Source organism: Oryx dammah, unplaced genomic scaffold (assembly GCF_014754425.2).
Source record: "Oryx dammah isolate SB20612 unplaced genomic scaffold, SCBI_Odam_1.1 HiC_scaffold_5, whole genome shotgun sequence".
Taxonomy (NCBI): Eukaryota; Metazoa; Chordata; class Mammalia; order Artiodactyla; family Bovidae; genus Oryx; species Oryx dammah.
Genome location: NW_024070189.1, coordinates 32,321,404 through 32,327,801, shown reverse-complemented (window position 1 = coordinate 32,327,801; position 6,398 = coordinate 32,321,404). Strand labels below are relative to the sequence as shown.

Genomic DNA, 6,398 nt, shown 5'->3' with positions numbered 1-6,398 from the left:
TGATACCCACGGGTCTTTTAGGCATGTGTTAGATTATCATTTTATTGTTTAAAACATTTTCCTTCAGAATTTCTTTCCATGAAGCCAATGGTTATACAATCATTAAGTCCAATCTGTATTTTAGCAAGGGCTTCTTAGTGATAAACTCATCACAAATGAACCCAAATTATGTTGAGGTACAAAGCAGGTCAATGGTGAAAGCAGTTTATGTCAGAATGGCTACCTTGTGATCACCCAAGGACATTGTTTGGACCATCTTCCAATTAATAGGTAGGCTATGGAGAACTTAGGGTAATTGAAAGAAAGTTTATTAGTCATACAAGGGATTACTGGGAAAGGCAGGGGAAGCACAGAAATGTCCCAGAGAAAGCTGAGCCTTTATCATGGTTAAGGAGTGAGATTAGAGCATTTTCTAGGTTTGGTTTGCGATTTGTGAAGTTGGAATGTTCCAAGAAGGCCACAGCAGGGCATGTGTACCAACTTTATTATCAACCTGTCTGGATGTGGAGCTAACAGGAAAGGGGAAACTGAGGTTTAAAAGAAGTCAGTAGTATGCCCTCTTTGACAGCACATATACTAAAATGTATTCCGTAGTGGCTCAAACAGTAAAGATTCTGCCTACAATGCAGGAGACACAGGTTCTATCCCTGGGTCAGGAAGATCCCCTGGAGAAGGAAATAGCAATCCATCCCAGTATTCTTGTCTGGAGAATCCCATGGACAGAGGAGCCTGGTTTGTCATAGCCCATGGGGTCACAAAGAGTCAGACACTACTAAGTGACTAACATTTTCATACTTCATACTAAAATTAGAATATTAGCATGGCCCCAGCATAAGGATGACATGAAGATTCATGATGTATTCCATTGTTTTGCTTGGGACTAGTAGATGCAAATCACTATATGTGGAATGAATAAACAACTAGCATGGGGAACTATATTCAATTTCTTATAATAAACCATTAGAAAAAGAATATACTTATGTATAACTGAATCACTTTGCTGTACAGCAGAAATTAACACATTATAAATCAACTGTACTTCAATTTAAAAAAAAAGTCAGTGGTCTAATACCCCAAAATAGGGTCAAACTCTATCACATTGGTCTTTACCTGCTTGGTTAGAATGCCTAGGGGCTTCTTACTCCAGAAACCAAGGACAGCTTCCTCAGAGACTAAATGAGGATGAAGCAAGGGGTGCTAAGAAACCAGACTGACTAAACAAATTTGGAGAACAAATATTTAGGTCCCTGCCTTCCTCTCATGGCTGCATGCTGAGCTAAATGTGGGATCACACATAGAGGAGCAGTGTAGAGATAGACCTCCACGACTCTCAGATACAGGTTTCCTTAAGGGCTGGAACCCTCTAGGTACAAAAGATCTTTTCATTCTTCTAAAACTATGTGCTAGCAGAGTATCACTATTTGTAGGGCAGGAGCAATTATAAAACATTCGTGGTAGATTTCAAAATCAGGCCCTCATGTGTATTCATTCATTCACATCTTTTTTTTCATTCATTTTTTTTCCAGTGAATAAGAACCTATTTAGCAACTCAGGTACTTTTCCATGTGCTATGGTACATTGAGAAGCAAGATAAATCACTTATTCCCATGGAGTTTGTTTTTGTGGGAGGTGACAGATTTTTTTTTTTTTTAAAGAAAAATTTCAGTTCTATTAAGTGCTATAAAGAATACTGGGTTCTATCTTAGCCTGAGGTGCCAAGGAAGGCAGATTTCGGGGGATTGATGGCTAGCCTGAAACCTGAAGCATCAGTCTAGAAAGTCTTTAAAGAAGTTAATGCTTGGTGCAGGAGTTCCCATTTTCCAATTTTCGTGTTTAGCCAGCACTATATTTAATTGGCCAGATAGAAATAGGGCAGAAATTGAAAATGGGCCTCTCTGCCTCTGTAATGAATTAAATAGTTTTCCATAGCATTAGCTGTAAATGACACTACTGAACTGACAATTTCTTTCTTGTTTGGGCTTCATTTAAACTTCTGAATGGTATTAAGAGGTTATTAGAGATTAATCTCCAATTAGGTATTCTGATAGCCCAAGAAATTGTCAAAGGGTCCCTCTGGCCATACTTTTTAGCATTAAAGAGATATTGAATTAATAATATTTTGCCATCTCTTCAGACCTTTAAACTCCTGTGACTAATGTCCAATCATTTAGCCCACTTAAACAGAATGTCACACTGTGAGCCTTCCATTCTGAATAGGTCACCGTAGGCTAGAGCTCATTAATGTTGAGTGTCCATTTCAGAAGCTGCAGCAGTCACTCAGCCCCTATGTTTTAAGAAAATAAGTAGAAAATTGTTTTCTCCCAAATGGAAGGGTTATGAAGACAGTGCCATATGTCATTATTACTGTGACTAAAAAGTGTCATCGCAGTTCTATAATGCTGTATAATGCTCCCACATAAGGCCATAAAATCATGTTGGGTTAGTGAGTGAGGCCTGTGGCACACTTCCCAGACCCTCTGGAGTGCTGTGGACTGCACAGGACAGCGTCCAAAGCCCAGCATCAGAAAGTAGGAGCAGCTGTGCAAGGCAATTGTGATTTATGTGGGATTCTCATCCACTAAAACAGGAGGTGAATGAATTGACCAAGTATCTGCAGTGAGAAGTTAAAGGAAAAGGTTAGGAGGGGATAACCTGAAAAGAATCTCCCTCATTGTGTTAATCTGAAAAGTTAAGAGCTCCTTTTCTTTCTCTCTTACACTTATTTAAAAGCTTATATTTTTAGTAGACTATGAGAAGATACGTTATCACTTAGGGGTGTAGCTTTCAACTAATGTGTTTCTGTACCTGGTCTCTGTAACTGCCTTGCATCCATTAGGCTAATGTGTAATCAATAATAATAAGACTTACCAAGGTGTAAATCATAGGGCTTGGCTAATTGTAATTTCTAAACTGGCATTTTCTAAGGAGGAAATACATGGTAGAACTCATTCATTGGTTTGGATTAGATGACTTGTATAAACATCTGTTAATTTTGGCTCTCAGTGTTACTTCCCCCTTCTGGTAGAAGCTCCTCCATTTGATTTTCCTTTAGGGAACCATGGTCTTCCTTCAACTTCACTTTTCTGCAGTTTTGCTGGGACTGTGGGTAGACATATGACCCAAATTACACCAGTAAGACTGCCCTTCTGCTGTGTTTGAATTTTAAGAAGAGATACAGGGATAGAAAATGGTTGGGCCTGATAAAACACTGTGAAAAGCTGAAGAGAATTCCTGTGGGTTTCTTGTTTCTTACATTGCTAAAGCAGTCCTAAATCCTGCTCTTATGAAAAGTTGGTTGTAAAGGATTCCCTTATTTGGGGAGCTATTCTATTTCCTTCCAATATATTCAATTTAAGCAAAATTAATTGTTTCTATTGTGGCCCAAGAACATTAACTAATACCATGACATCAAAACTTTCATCCAATAGATAAGCTAAAGAAATAATTGTTTGGACAAAAACATTAAGAATAGAGTAGATATAGGTGGTTGTATTATGTGGAAATGATGTGTTTGGGTAGGACATTGGAAAAAAAGTAGTGGGGGATTTTGGATTTGGAAGGTTTTAAATACTAGACCCTGGAATTTGCTTTTTGGTACAGTACAAAGGAACAGAAAAAAGACAACCCAATTTCTATACTATTCCCATGACACCCAAGACCTTGTCTCATGACATCTATGGATTTCAGTTATCGTATCTATGAAGTGATGGAGGTGGGCTGGATGATCTGAAGATATTGTTTAGTTCTTTGGTGATGTAATAAACGTATTATTACTCTGCAAGCCATGGTGAAATGTTGAGCAGAAGAATGACCATATAAAAACCATGTTTTAGGATGAATGTAAAAAATGACATTTCTGTAGTTAAACTTGACATAGAATATCTGAATTCTTCATTACTCATTATAATCTTAAAAACAAGTTTGCAAAATACCTAGACCTTTAGAGCATGTTAGGTGCAAATTTTATTAGGGATAACAAAAATTCACTTAAGAAAAGAAATTCTAATGGGCATGAAAAAAATCAACAAACTTTAACAAAATTCCTTAAGCAGATATACATAATTTAAATGAATGACTGCCTAGTAAGCAAAAGTAAACTTATTTCGATTATTTGAAATGATTTTAAATTTACCTCATATCTGACAGTGTTGAAATGTTGAAATGGCATTTAAAAATGATTTAAACATGGAACTGATCTCTCAGTCTGAAAACTACTCTGTTACCAATACATTCTTCAACATATGTTTGCCTATGAAATATAACACAGAGAAAATGCACAAAACAAAAATCAAAACAGTGAATTATCATAAAGCCAGCATCCATGTGACTACCACTCAAATCAATAAATAGATCAGAATGTGTAATCTAAAAGCCTCTTCCTACCTTCTCCCCATCATTACTTCCTTGTCTCCAAAGGAAACATCATCCTGACATTTACTACTATCGCTCCCTTGGTTTTACCATCTAATCCTGGGCTAGCTTTTCCTGTTCTTTTAATTTTGTCCTAATAGAAATATATGACTTCTTTCACTTATTATAGTTGTGAGATCCATCATTGCTGTGGGAAGCTACATCTCATTCATTTTGCCTATTGTATTGTAATCACACTGGTTCAGTTGGTAAAGAATCCTCCTGCAATACAGGAGACTGCCTGTAATGCAGGAGACATGGGTTTGATTCCTGGGTCAGGAAGATCCCCTGGAGAAGGAAACAGCAACCCATTCCAGTATAAATACTGGGAGGTCCCCTGGACAGAGAAGCCTTTGTCCATGGGATTACAAGAGTCCAACACAAGTTAGCAACTAAACTACCACCGCATAATAAGCCACATATGAATATGATACAATGTATTTATCTATTATAGTATTAGTGACTATGGGGATTATTTACATTATTGATTCTAAATCATACCACTCAGCTTTTGTATACATATTTCTTCAAGTTCATGTAGTTACATTTATATTGGGTGCTTTTCATAGAATGGAGTTTCTGGGCAATGGGATACACTTTAGCAGTTATATGTCTACTTTAGCAGATAATGTAAAAACATTTTCTAAGAGGTTGTAGCAATTTATACTCCAGTCATTGTGTGAGAATTTTTATTTATCCACATATTTGACAATGCTTGTGAAAGTATTTTTAATTTTAGCCAATCTTAGGCATGTGAAGTATTAGTTCACTGTGACTTTAATCTGCATAATCATAAGTAATAAATTTAAATATTTTTATTTGCTTTTACATGTCTTTTTTTATGAAATGTCCATTCATATCTAATTTCTTGCATCTTTGGCCAGATAACTTTCATTAGTTTTGGAAGGTTTACAGCTATTATCTGTTCACATATGATGGCTGCCTTTTCCTCTTTCTAAGTATTCTTTTCTTACTATAATTTTATGGCTGTTACCGTCCTTGTACTTTCTTTCATATAGTTCTCTCTGCTTCATTCATTACTCTCATTATTCATCTAGTTCACTAAGTATCTTGTCATTTCTGTTTAACTTGCTAATCTCATCAGTGCATTCCTCATTTTGATTACTGTATTTTTATATTCTGAAATTTTTGCTTGTTTTTTTTTTTTTTGCAATTTCTGTTGTTGTTGTTGTTGTTCAGTCACTAAGTCATGTCCAACTCTTTGCAACCTCATGAACTGCAGCATGCCAAGCTTCTCTGTCTATCACTATCTCCCTGGGTTTGCTCAAACTATGTTCATTGAATTATTGATGCCATCTGACCAACCCATCCTCTGTTGCCCCCACTCCTCTTGCCTTCAATTTTCCCAGCATCAGGGTCTTTTCAATGAGTCAGTTCTTTGCATCAGGTGGCCAAAGTATTAGAACTTCAGCATCAGTTCTTCCAAAGAATATTAAGGGTTGATTTCCTTTAGGATTGACTGGTTTGAACTACTTGCTGTCTAAGGAACTCTCAAGAGTCTTCTCCAGCACCACAGTTCAAAAGCATCAATTCTTTGGCTCTCGGCCTTCTTTATGGTCCAATTCTCACATGCATACATGACTGCTGGAAAAACCATAGCTTTGACTATACAGACCTTGGTCGGCAAAGTGACGTCTCTGCTTTTTAATACACTATCTAGGTTTGTAATAGCTAGTCTTCCAAAGACCAAGATTCTGGAGCCCAAGAAAGTGAAATGCAACTCTATTTCCACATATTCTTCATCTATTGGCCATGAAGCAATAGAACTGGATTCCATGATGTTCATTTTTTGAATGTTGTTTTAAGCCAGCTTTTTCACTCTCCTCTCTCACGTTTATCAAGAGACTCTTTAGTTCCTCTTCATTTTCTGCCATTAAAGTGGTATCATCTGCATATCTGAGGCTGTTGCTAGTTCTCCCAGCAATCTTGAATCCAGTGTGTGATTCATCCAGCCCAACATTTTTCAT

General features: G+C 36.9%; 1 non-coding gene across 1 annotated transcript; it reads left to right on the top strand.

Annotated features, from left to right (window-relative positions):
• The first annotated feature begins 769 nt into the window (after positions 1-769).
• On the top strand, positions 770-872 carry LOC120864921. Its single transcript, XR_005721267.1, has one exon. It is a non-coding gene; the product is annotated as a U6 spliceosomal RNA (small nuclear RNA).
• The last annotated feature ends 5,526 nt before the right edge of the window (positions 873-6,398 follow it).